This window comes from Ursus americanus, chromosome 1 (assembly GCF_024610735.1).
Source record: "Ursus americanus isolate L20-20 chromosome 1, mUrsAme1.1.p, whole genome shotgun sequence".
In the NCBI taxonomy this organism is placed as follows: Eukaryota; Metazoa; Chordata; class Mammalia; order Carnivora; family Ursidae; genus Ursus; species Ursus americanus.
In genome coordinates, this window is record NC_142127.1 from 71033210 (window position 1) to 71047233 (window position 14024).

At 41.2% G+C, this 14024-nt stretch overlaps 1 protein-coding gene across 2 annotated transcripts in view; it reads right to left on the bottom strand.

Annotated features, from left to right (window-relative positions):
* Positions 1-14024, bottom strand: part of ANKRD44 (ankyrin repeat domain 44) — a 309567-nt gene that overhangs the window by 107600 nt on the left and 187943 nt on the right. The gene's annotated exons all lie outside the window — the stretch shown is intronic.

Below are 14024 nucleotides of genomic sequence, written 5' to 3' on the forward strand. Positions count from 1 at the left end.
CTTGTGAGCACAGCATAACATCTAGAGAAAGTGAATCACTGTGTTGTACACCTGAGACTTATGTAACATTGTATGTCAACTATATTCAAATAAAAAAATTTTTTTAATTAAAAAAAAAAGAAAACATAGCAACCTACAAATACATTTAAAAAAATAACTCCTTGTTTTAAAAACTTCACAATGGGAAACAAATAATCATTTGAGTAAGTATTTCTCAGAGTGAACCAAGGACTAACTGCATCTAAGTCACCCAGGGCTCTTGTTAGAAATGTGAGTTCTGATTTTTCTAAGGTGTTCCAAGATGGCGGAGGAGCAGGAGACCTAAAGTTCATCTGGTCCCAGGAATTCAGCTAGAGAGCTACCAAACCATTCTGAATACCTATGAATGCAACTGGAGAACGAAGAAAAGAGTAGCAGAAACTCTATGAACAGAAAAGCGATCACTTTCTGCAAGGAGGAGAAAAGATGGCGGAGGAGCAGGAGACCCTTTCTCAGCTGGTCCCAAGTTGAGACGGATATCTACCAGACCATCCTGAAAACCCACGGAATCAGCCTGAGATGCAGGAAGATACATCTGGATCTCTACAAACGAACATCTCCATCACTGAATATTGAGGTACCAAATGGGGAGCCGTAAATCTGTGCACAGATATCGGAAGATAAACGGAAGGGGGAGGGAGCTGACAGGCTCGGGTGCCAGGAAGCAGTAGTCACCTGCACTGGGGAGCGGGCTGGACTTGTGGACTGGCACCCGCGAGAGAGCAGACTGAGACCGTGAGCCGGGGAACACATGCGACCAGACTGAAAATCCAAGCTCTGGAAGCGCTCACTGGAACCAGACTAAAACCGGGAGCTCGGGAGCGTGCATGTGTCCAAACCGAAAACCAGAGCTCTGGAGCATACACTTGAACTAGACTGAAACCAGAGTGCGGGAGCTCCAGAGCGCATGCGAACCACACTGAAACAGGGAGCTCGCGAGCGTGCAGGAACTGGGGCGGCTGGCGGTGTTAGAAGTGCAAAGGGCAGAGACGTGGGGCCCTGGAAGTGAGGGCTGGGACACCAGCTGTGGGGCGCACATCCTGGGACACTGCTGGGTTTTTAGCAGCACCGACAGAAACAGAGTTAAAGTGGCCAAGAGAGCTCAGTGGAGAGCGGACTGCGATCTCTCTGTTCTGAGACAGAGGCTAGGATACAGCCACTGCTGCTCTGACTCTCAGAAGAGCCACAGAAAACTGCCAGGGAAAACCACCAGAGAACAAAAGCCTGGAAATACTGGCTCACAGTGTGCCCATCCCCATCCCCCCTCTCAGGGGACGGGGCAACTCTACCCAAACAGGGTTGCCTGAATATCAGCGTGGCAGGCCCCTCCCCCAGAAAGCAGGCTGAAAAATCAAGAAGCCCACATCCCTAAGGTCCCTATAAAACAAGTACACACTGCCTGGGTCCTGGTCAATAATGTGGGCTCTGGGCATCCCCGAAACCTCTCCTCATCAGAATGACGAGGAGGAGAAATCCCCCCCAGGAAAGAAAAGATAATGAGTCTGTGGCCTCTGCCACAGAACTGATGGATATGGATATAACCAAATTGTCAGAAATGGAGTTCAGATTAACAATGGTCAAGATGACGTGTAGGCTTGAAAAAACTATTAATGAAAATATTAACAAGAATATAGAATCTCTAAGGGCAGAAATGAGAGCGAGTCTGGCAGAAATTAAAAATGTTATGAATCAAATGCAGTCTAAACTAGACACTGTGACAGCCAGGGTAAATGAGGCAGAAGAATGAATTAGTGAATTGGAGGATGGGATGGTAGAAGAGAAAGTTAAAACAGAAACTTGCCTCAAAAAAATCCAATCTCAAGAATACAGACTACGGGAGATTACTGACTCAATGAAACGTTCCAATGTCAGAATCATTGGCATCCCAGAGGGGGTGGAGAAAGAGAGAGGTCTAGAAGAGATATTTGAACAAACTGTAGCTGAGAACTTCCCTAATCTGGCAAAGGAAACAAGCATTCGTGTCCAAGAAGCAGAGAGGACCCCTCCCAAGGTCAGTGAGAACAGACCTACACCATGTCACGTCATAGTGCAGTTCGCAAATATTAGATCCAAGGATACAGTATTGAAAGCAGCCAGGGGGAAGAAAATCCTTACGTACAGAGGGAAGAATATCAGAATAACGTCAGACCTGTCTACAGAGACCTGGCAGGCTATGAAGGGTTGGCAGGGTATTTTCAAAGCTCTATCTGAGAAGAACATGCAGCCATGGATCCTTTTTTTTTTTTTTCTCTGTTAATGATTTTTTATTATATTATGTTAGTCACCATACAGTACATCCCCGGTTTCCGATGTAAGGCTCGATGATTCATTAGTTGTGTATAACACCCAGTGCACCATGCAATACGTGCCCTCCTTACTACCCATCAAGCAGTCTATCCCATTCCCCCACCTCCCTCCCCTCTAAGGCCCTCAGTTTGTTTCTCATAGTCCGTAGTCTCTCATGTTTCATTCCCCCTTATGATTACCCCCCCTTTCTTTATCCCTTTCTTCTCCTACCGATCTTCCTAGTTTTTATGTTCCATAGATGAGAGAAATCATAAGATAATTGTCTTTCTCTGCTTGACTTATTTCACTTAGCATTATCTCCTCCAGTGCCGTCCATGTTGTAGCAAATGCTGAGAACTCGTTCTTTCTGATAGCTGAGTAATATTCCATTGTATATATGGACCACAACTTCTTAATCCAGTCATCTGTTGAAGGGCATCTCGGCTCCTTCCACAATTTAGCTATTGTGGACATTGCTGCTATGAACATTGGGGTGCATATGGCCCTTCTCTTTACTACGTCTGTATCTTTGGGGTAAACACCCAGTAGTGCAATGGCTGGATCATAGGGTAGCTCAATTTTTAATTTTTTAAGGGACCTCCACACTGTTTTCCAGAGTGGCTGTACCAACTTGCATTCCCACCAACAATGTAGGAGGGATCCCCTTTCTCCACATCCTCTCCAACAATTGTTGTTTCTTGCCTTGTCTATTTTTGCCATTCTAACTGGCATAAGGTGCAGCCATGGATCCTTTATCCAGCAAGGCTGTTATTCAGAATTGATGGAGAGATAAGGACCTTCCAGGATTGGCAGAAACTGAAGGAATTTGTAACGATGAAATCAGCCCTACAGGAGATCTTAAGGGGGGTTCTATAAAAGTAAAAAGGCCCCAAAAGTGATACAGAACAGAAATTTACAATCTGTAGAAACAAAGACATCACAGGCAACACGACACCATTAAAATCATCTCTCTCAATAATCACTCTCAATGTGAATGGCTTAAATGCTCCCATAAAACGCCACAGGGTTGCAGATTGGATAAAAAGACATGACCCATCCATTTGCTGTCTACAAGAGACTCATTTTGAACCTAAAGATACATCCAGACTGAAAGTGAAGGGATGGAAAACCATTTTTCATACCGATGGACCTCAAAAGAAAGCTGGGGTAGCAATTCTCATATCAGACAGATTAGATTTTAAACTAAAGACTGTAGTTAGAGATACAGAAGGACACTATATTATTCTTAAAGGATGTATCCAACAAGTGGATATGACAATTATAAATATCTATGCCCCCAACAGGGGAGCAGCTAGATACACAAGCCAACTCTTAAGCAGAATAAAGAGACATATGGATAATAATACCTTAATAGTAGGGGACCTCAACACTCCACTCTCAGCAATAGACAGATCACCTAAGCAAAAAATCAACAAAGACACAAGGGCTTGAAATGACATACTGGATCAGATGGACCTCATAGATATATATAGAACACTATACCCCAGAACAACAGAATACTCATTATTTTTAATGCACATGTAACTTTCTCCAGAATAGACCATATACTGGGTCACAAAACAGGTCTCAACCGATACCAAAAGACTGAGATTATTCCCTGAATATTCTCAGACCACAATGCTTTGAAACTGGAACTTAATCACAAGGAAAAATTTGGAAGAAACTCAAACACTTGGAAACTAAGAACCATCCTGCTCAAGAATGATTGGGTAAACCAGGAAATTAAAAATCCATGTAAACAATTTCTGGAGACCAATGAGAATGAAAACACATTGGTCCAAAACCTATGGGACACTGCAAAGGCGGTCCTAAGGGGAAAATACATAGCCATCCAAGCCTCACTCAAAGAATAGAAAAATCTAAAATGCAGTTTTTATATTCTCACCTCAAGAAGCTGGAGCTGGAACAGAAGAACAGGCCTAACCCACGCATGAGAAGGCAGGTGATCAAGATTAGAGCAGAGATCAATTAATTAGAAACCAGGAGCACAGTAGAGCAGATCAACAGAACTAGAAGCTGGTTCTTTGAAAGAATAAATAAGATCAATAAGCCACTGGCAAGACTTATTCAAAAGAATAAGATAGGACCCAAATTAATAAAATTATGAATGAAAGAGGAGAGATCACGACCAACACCAATGAAATAGGAAGGATCATTAGAAACTTTTATCAACAGCTTTATGCCAATAAATTAAACAACCTGGAAGAAATGGATGCCTTCCTGGAAACATATAAACTACCAAGACTGAAACAGGAAGAAATTCATTTTTTAAACAGACCGATTAATTATGAAGAGATTGAAGCAGTGATCGGAAACCTCCCCAAAAACAAGAGTCCAGGGCCTGACGGATTCCCCGGGGAATTCTACCAAACGTTCAAAGAAGAAATAATACCTATTCTCCTGAAGCTGTTTCAAAAAATAGAAACAGAAGGAAAACTACCAAACTCATTCTATGAGGCCAGTATTACCTTGATCCCCAAACCAGGCAAAGACCCCATCAAAAAGGAGAATTACAGACTGATTTCCCTGATGAATATGGATGCCAAAATTCTCAACAAGATCCTAGCTAATAGGATCCAACAGTATATTAAAAGGATTATCCATCATGACCAAGTGGGATTCATCCTTGGGATGCAAGAGTGGTTCAACATTCGCAAATCAATCAGTGTGATAGATCATATCAACAAGAAAAGAGTCAAGAACCACATGATCCTTTCAATTGATGCAGAAAAAGCATTTGACAAAATACAGCATCCTGTCCTGATTAAAACCCTTCAGAGTGTAGGGATAGAGGGTACATTCCTCAATTTCATAAAAACCATCTATGAAAAGCCTAAAGCAAATATCGTTCTCAATGGGGAAAGGCTGAAAGCCTTTCCCTTAAGATCAGGAACACGACAAGGATGCCCACTCTTGCCACTATTATTCAACATAGTACTAGATGTCCTTGCAACAGCAATCAGACAACAAAAAGGGATAAAAGGTATCCAAATTGGCAAAGAAGAAGTCAAACTGTCTCTCTTCGCAGATGATATGATACTCTATATGGAAAACCCAAAAGACTCCACCCCAAACTACTAGAACTTATAGAGCAATTCAGTAATGTGGCGGGATATAAGATCAATGCTCAGAAATCAGTTGCATTTCTATACACAAACAATGAGACTGAAGAAAGAGAAATTAGGGAATCCATCCCATTTACAATAGCACCAAAAATCATACGTTATCTTGGAATTAACTTAACCAGAGACGTAAAGGATCTATATTCTAGAAACTACAAATCACTCTTGAAAGACATTGAGGAAGACACAAAAAGATGGAAAAATATTCCATGCTCATGGATCGGAGAATAAACATAGTTAAAATGTCTATGCTACCCAGAGCAATCTACAATTTCAATGCCATCCCAATCAAAATACCGATGACATTTTTCACAGAACTGGAACAAACAGCACTTAAATTTGTGTGGAACCAGAAAAGGCCCTGAATCGCCAAGAAATTGTTGAAAAGGAAAAACAAAGCTGGGGGCATCATGTTGCCGGATTTCAAGCTATACTACAAAGCTGCGATCACAAAAACAGCATGGTACTGGCACAAAAACAGACACATAGACCAATGGAACAGAATAGAGAACCCAGAAATGGACCCTCGGCTCTTTGGGCAACTAATCTTTGACAAAGCAGGAAAAAACATCCAGTGGAAAAAAGACAGTCTCTTCAATAAATGGTGCTGGGAAAATTGGACATCTATATGCAAAAGAATGAAACTTGACCACTCTCTCACACCATACACAAAGGTAAACTCCAAATGGTTGAAAGATCTCGATGTGAGACAGGAATCCATCAAAATCCTAGAGGAGAACATAGGCAGCAACCTCTTTGACATTGGCCACAGCACCTTTTTTCATGACACATCTCCAAAGGCAAGAGAAACAAAAGAAAAAATGAACTTGTGGGACTTCATCAAGATAAAAACCTTCTGCACAGCCAAGGAAACGGTCAAAAAAACTAAGAGGCAGCCCACGGAATGGGAGAAGATATTTGCAAATGACACTACAGATAAAAGACTGGTATCCAAGATCTACAAAAAACTTCTCAAACTCAATACACGAGAAACAAATAAATGAAAAAATGGGCAGAAGATATGAACAGACACTTTTCCAATGAAGACATACAAATGGCTAACAGACACATGAAAAAATGTTCAAAATCATTAGCCATCAGGGAAATTCAAATCAAAACCACCTTGAGATACCACCTTACACCAGTTAGAATGGCAAAAATTGACAAGGCAGGAAACAACAAATGTTGGAGAGGATGTGGAGAAAGGGGATCCCTCTTACACTGTTGGTGGGAATGCAAGTTGGTACAGCCACTTTGGAAAACAGTGTGGAGGTCCCTTAAAAAGTTAAAAATAGAGCTACCCTATGATCCAGCCATTGCACTACTGGGTATTTACCCCAAAGATATAGACGTAGTGAAGAGAAGGGCCATATGCACCCCAATGTTCATAGCAGCATTGTCCACAATAGCTAAATTGTGGAAGGAGCCAAGATGCCCTCCAACAGATGAATGGATTAAGAAGATGTGGTCCATATATACAATGGAATATTACTCAGCCATCAGAAAGAACGATTACACAACATTTGCAGCAACATGGATGGGACTGGAGGAGATTATGCTAAGTGAAATAAGTCAAGCAGAGAAAGACAATTATCATAGGGGTTCACTCATATGGAACATAAGAAATAAGAAGATCAGTAGGAGAAGGAAGGGAAGAATGAAGGGGGGTGGTGAACAGAAGGGGGAATGAACCATGAGAGACTATGGACTCTGGGAAACAAACTGAGGGCATCAGAGAGGAGGACGTGGGGGATTGGGATAGGCCGGTGATGGGTATTAAGGAGGGTACATATTGCATGGTGCACTGGGTGTTATATGCAAATAATGAATCATGGAACATTGCATCAAAAACTGAGGATGTACTGTATGGTGACTAATATAACAAAATAAAAATTATTTTAAGAAATGTGAGTTCTGTCCCCTAACCCAGGCCACTGAGTCAGAACTGGGTAAAGGGATCCCCATTTCTAACCTGTACTGCACGTTAAAGTTTGGGAGACACTGCTTTAGACTGAGGGGCTGGAATAGCTTATAAAACCAAAAGGGTTTAACAGAAGAATTTTTATTATATCCTGTAAGTCTATTTCTTAGAAAGGAAGAAAGGAGTTGTGCACAATCTTTGCCAAGGAAAGAGTTAATCAGAACGGTAAGTGCATCGATTGAAAAATAATCTTTCTAGTGAAAAGTCATCACGTAGATGGGGGAAGAATAGGATCTTTTCTCATCTAATATGATTATAACCAGAGTCAGAAAAGATTGAGAAAGGAAGATGGAAGTAAGCTTGAAGCTTTACTGAAATGGTAGTTTTAAAGGAAAAGGAGCAGCAACCAAGAGACTAGGGACACAATTACAGAAATCGCCGGCCTGACGTTAACCAGTCCCTAGGTGGTGCTATTTCTTTAAATTTTGCTCCAATATTGTCTCTTAAGTTTAATTGAAAACACAACTAATTAGCATTTAGTTAAATATATATAAAGCCATAAATATTTGAGTGCTTAGATAATATCTTTATAAATATTTAGCTAAGAACTTTTCCATGTCTAGAAAATAGCTTAAAGGCTTTACCGGGGAATAACCACCAACTTGGTAGTAACTACCTAAATTGCAGCCAGCCAGCCAAAGCAGAAGTAACCCGTTTCTGTGGCATGCAGTTTACAAAGCTGGTTCTATTTCAGGGAAGGCAAACAGCACGCCCTTTTGTCCCATGGAGTGCTTGTGCCTTTGGTAACAGGGCAAATAAATACAGACGACCAAATTTTGGTAAAATATAAAGCATAGCTATATGGGATCTATCTTTGCCTGGGTTCATCTACCACTGAGTCCAGTCCTGAGCTGGTTTTCCCCCCTGAGGGATATGGTGGCAGGAGGTGGGGGAGGGAGGACAGGAAGCATTGAGAATATCACGGAGCCATTTTGGAACAGTTGTGCTTACATGGTTTGGATGTAAAAGGAACTTGCTATTTCAAAAAGCCATTGGAAACTAATGAAGGTCAGAGGATAATACCTTTTGTTTAGTCTTTACAAGTTAGAACTCAGGATATTCAGGTTGAGACCAGGGATCCTACTGAGTTCCATTATCTGCCTGAGAAATTTATCACACGGGGGGACTTGCTGTTACTGCTGTTTTTGGAACTTCAGACAAGGACAAAACATTCCTTCCTTGCATTGTCAAAGTGAAGAATATATTCAATTCTTCCTCTTATTCAAAGCTTTGCTTTTATAAGACTTTTTTCTTAATTTCTAGTCTCTTTCCTATTTCTAGAGTGATTTTCCCATTAGTTGTTATTTTGAGATTTTGTCTTGGAAAATTTTGTTATTTTGAGATTTTAATTAAGCAAGAAGCCCTTCTATTGGTTTAGGCACGGCTTAGCCATGGTCACGAAGGAAAACCAAAAAAAGATTAAGAATATTTTACGATGGGGTGCCTGGGTGGCTCAATCGGTTAAGCATCTGCCTTCAGCTCAGGTTATGATTCTGCGGTCCTGGGATCAAGCCCTGAGTAGGGCTCCCTGTTCAGCGGAGAGTCTGCTTCTCCCTCTCCCTCTGCCTGCTGCTCCCCCTGCTTGTGCTCTCTCTCTGTGTGTCAAATAAATAAATAAAATCTTTAAAAAAAAGAATATTTTATGAATATTAGTACTCTTTCAGGGCAGAATTCAACATCCTTCAAGGAAGATTACCCTTGAACTAAATGGAGTATTTCAATTTCCTTGACCACCATTCTCCTCGGAAATCCATCCATGCCTTTCACACCAAATACCTTCTTTCCTCCTCCTCCAACATCCCCCAAACCTCCCCTAAACTCATAGACGTTGTTACCACCCAGGAACTTGAAGGCATTGTGCTGTCTGTGGCATGTGCTTCCTGGAGTCACACAGCTCAGAGGCCCTACTAGAAGGCAATAGAGCCTCTATAAGATAACATTAAGGCCAGCCTTGCAGGGGGTTAGGGGGAATGTGTCAGAAACCCAAGAGGCCTTCCTGATTCAAGGGAAGAGCAATCTAAAACCCTAATTTGCCAAAAGCCATATGTAGTCCAATTTTTTAAATGGTTCTAAAGGCCAGAGATGGTACATGGTTGATTCTCATTAATTCCTCTCCTTTTTCTTCACATCCTCTCCAAATATCCAAGCCTAATGCCCTTATCACTGCTTTCTCTCTCTTGCCTGTTCTAGTTTTCACCTTCGACCTCTGCAGTACAACTCATTCTATATTTTGGACCTGGTACCTATAAAGAAGGGAGCTGGTTCCCTTCAGAAGATGTGTGATGGACTTCAGCCGCAGTGTCTGAGGGCCACACAGCCTAAGGGCCCAGGGACAGGAAAGAATTCAGACCATGGGCAGTCTGAATGTTAGTGACCGGGAGGTAGGCAACCTGGCAGGGGTAATCTCTGATTCCATCTAAGTAGTATTTGGAGTAGCTATGTATTTAGTGCCTTCTTTAACATTTTGAATGCTCCTAGAAAGAGCTTTGGGATGTTACTGGAATTATGATGTAGTCTGTAATGGAGAAGAAAAATTATTTTGTATCTTCTCATGCTCTTCCTATTTGCAAAATACAAGTGAACCTTCAGTGGATTATTGTATAAAGTACTGTGTCATTACCACTTAGCACAATCAAACCAACATTACAAAGTCAGAGACAGGCCCATGGTCGATCTAAGCAAAATGAAGGGCTGTGAAATGTGCACAGGACACATATCCTTCCTTCTCTCTCCATCGTCTTGTAATTGCTCATGAAGACATCCCTTGTAGTACTTTGTGAGGAGAGAGGAAAACAAAGTGGACATGTGGGTGGGTACTGGCTACATTTCAATATGCTATTTCCCTTGGAAAATCTAAACAAATTGTCTTGGGATCTACAAACACTTTCAAAATCCAAGGAGCAATGTGGTACAGAGAGATAACAACTTCAATTAAAAAGCTACCTCCAGAGTCAGACAAAACGGCTCTACGGAAATGTTAGAAAATCCGTGCCTCCAGAGCGCATCTGGAATCGTGAAGGAGGAGGATTCGAGAGAAGGAAACTTGAGGACGTAAACAGAGGAGATGAAAGGAGACTGAGGGAGATGGCTAGACTTTCACCAAAGTCCCATTTATGCAGATCAGATACTAAAAAACCTAAGTCTCAGATTTTAAGAAAGGTATTTCTCACATTCTATTGATGATTAGCAGTCTATGGGGAAAAATTAATTATTAAAATTAAGTAGCATGCTTTCCGGGTCTAATTTATGGGGAAGAAGGCTGCCATAAACTCCATATAGTTGGCGTCCCTCAACCAATCTGAACTGAGCACTAGTCAGTTAACTGGGGGAAGTGGGTGGGTGTTCCAGAAAGTGGCCTTCTAGCCTTGCTGTCAGGCACACTGAGAGCATCAGGCGGCATGTTTTCAAAGGGGGAATGGAGAGCATCAGACAACCCCCTGAATTAATTAGGTGAAAGCTGATGAAGAGAGCTACTTTATTTAACTTCAGTAACAATTTTCTTTTCTTTGGAGAATTGAAGGATGTCCTTCATATACCAGCATGGCAATACAAGTGTCACAAGTTGGAGACACTGCCAGTTTGGCCACCTGTTAACCTCCTGCCCTCTCACCACCATCCTCTGTGACTTCAACACCATACGATGACACTTCTCACCTTGGGTTATAGTTCCTTGGTCTCTTGATGTCCCCGTAGACCTTCCCTTACCCCCATTTAGGACCCTGGATGGGCTCCACTTACAAGATATGAAACTCTGAAATTCTCTTTATCTATTCTACTTCTTCATTTCTACCTATTCTCTACCTCCATGAAGACATTATACTCCTCTCCACTTCCTTTCTATTTTCTCTAACTCTTCTTTTTTCATCCATTTCTGGCTCTTCCTCCTCCTCCCGATCTTAAGACTAAAGGGATCCTGGCACCCTCCATCCCTTTCTCCACTCATGCTATAACGTACTCTCTCCTTGGGTGACCTCATCCTTTTCCAGCCTCCAAGATCCATCACCTCTGTGTGAATGAGGCAGCCTAAGTTTTTTCTTCTCTTCTCTTCTGCTCTCCCACGCTGGAGGCTTGCATGTTCCCTTATTGGTTTTCTCAGACTGGCTGTACCAAAGGCTCAAAATCACCTTCTCAAAAACTAAACTTATCAGTTTTACCTCCTAAGCCTATTCTTTCTCCTGACATCCCTCCTCATAACAACAATCATTTACTGAGTGCTTGCCACGTGGCAGACACCGTTCTAAGTAATTTATGTGAGATGACTTGTTTAATCCTCACAGTGGTTCCATGAAGATGTTACTGTTTCCCCAATTTTACAGATAAACAGACACCCAGAGAGGTTGTTTCTGATTATATAATTACTGAAAGTCAAGGCTAGGATTGGAGTCGAGGCAGCCTAGCCTCAGAACTGAACACTTAACCCCTATGCTCTGTCACCTCTGAACCAGATGTCAGTTCTTACACTTGTCTTCAACTCCTCCACCTCCTATCCAACCAAATTTCATTGATTTTCTTTCTGCAAAGCCTCTCTCTTCTGTTGGCTGCCATCCCCTCTGTCCTCAGTACCTCTTATCTAGATGAGTTTTACTGACTTCCAGTTATTTTCTAATTGTCCTCTGTCTAGGTCCACTACACCTGAGCTTTGTTTTTATAAAAATAAAAATGGGTTCTTTTTTTCACCTGGATATAAAAATAACATGCTGATGTATCACAATCAGAAAATAAAACAAATATATAAAGATGAAACTACAAATCCAAATCATAATTTTGCCTCTCTGCAGTGATAATATACTGGTATACATTCCAAGTCTTTTTCTCTTTCTATGCATATACCCAGATATAACTTTTTTAAAATTAAAAAATTAGATATTTACTTATTGCATATTAATTCTTTCACTGATAACACTAGGTATTACCAGTCTTTTTCATATTTGCCAATCACAAAGGCAAATATACTTGTGCATTAGTTTGCATTTTTCTAATTACTAATAATACTGAATATTTTTCATAGGTTTAATGGATATTGTTTTCTCTCTCTTGTGACTTGCTTTTACACATATTTTCTAGTAGGTTATCAGACTTTTTCTTATTGGTTTATATGAGCTCTTTATATATTAAATATAGTAAATCTTGGCTTATCATGTATAATGTAGAAAAATTTCTCTTAGTTGTTCCTCTTTCAATTTTGTATATGTTAGGGTTTGTTGTTTTTTGTGGTTTTGTTTTGCCATATAAACATTTTAAATGTTTATGTCATCATATATGCAATTTTTTTTCCTACCTATTTTCTGTCTCTGCTGTTCTGTGACTGGATTACTATTTCTAATGCTCAGTTTGGATCACATGACCTCTATAATGACTAGTGGTCCCTGCAGCTTATAGAAGCCCCAACTCCTCAGCCAGTTGATAAGACTTCTTCCTTGGTCCTGTCAAATTTCAGCTTGTTCCTGGCTTCTTCCTTTCATACAATTTCTGCTCCCTTCAAGGTCAATAAATTGCTATTCTGAAAATTTGTCTCATATTTCCCCACTATTGAAAATTATAAGAAAAAATGTAAAAAGATTTTAATGGTGAATAGGGAAGGTCATTAAAATGGATTGATCCAATATTCTTAAAATTAAATCTCAGAAAGAATCATTTTTCAAAGGCAGAGGGAGAATACACCGGGGCCTTGCGTTAGGATCCCTGTGTGCCAGGGAGAAGGGAAGCTGGGGATGAGGACAAGGTCCCTTGTGCAGGGAAGGATATTCCATTACCTCTTGGTTCTCTGTCACGGTGAGCTAACTACTAGCCTAGAGTCTCCCCAGAGCTTTTCCTATTTGGAACTCCCAAAGCGATTGTTCATGCAGTTCTCTCTATCTGGAATGCCCTCTCTCAGAGTCTCTCTATCTCTCTTCATCTCAAAAGCAAGCTTCATTTTTGATCCCCAAGCAGGAAGCAAGTGTTGACTTGCTTCTTATACTTTGCAATGCTCTATTACTCTCTCATGCCACTCATCACATTCTCTCGTCTCGTGAGAATCTGTGCACACTATTTCCTTACTGTTCTGTAAATTCCTTGAGAGCAGAGTTCACATCTCATCTTGGAGTACTCCCTCAGAACCAAACAGAGGGCACCAGATAGACTTCAGTAAGTTTGCTGAATAAAGACTGTTAGGCCCAGTTGACCACTATTAGGTCAAGGATACATTACTACAGTCACTACCTAGGATTTACTATTGGAAAGTGTCTGAGAAACTCCTTGGTGGGCCATGCCAGGGTTAGGAACAGGCCTGAGATCACCGGATTAGGCTTTCCTTTGATGCTCAGCAGCTCTGCCATATCAGCTCAACATTCACCTCAGTGTTAGAAACTAGGCCACGTCAACATCCCTGAGACGCAGTATGTGCTCTAGAACATTCACTAAGCCACCAAAAGCATGTGGCTAGAACCTCAGTGCCTTCCAGCTGGTCCTACCACTTCTGCAGTAACGACACAGCTACATTTCTACAGCATGCCAATACAGGACAAGGCTGTGGGAGGCAAGGGACTCAGAGTTCTGATTCTAAAACATCATTTACAAGAGTTGATTTTGCTCCA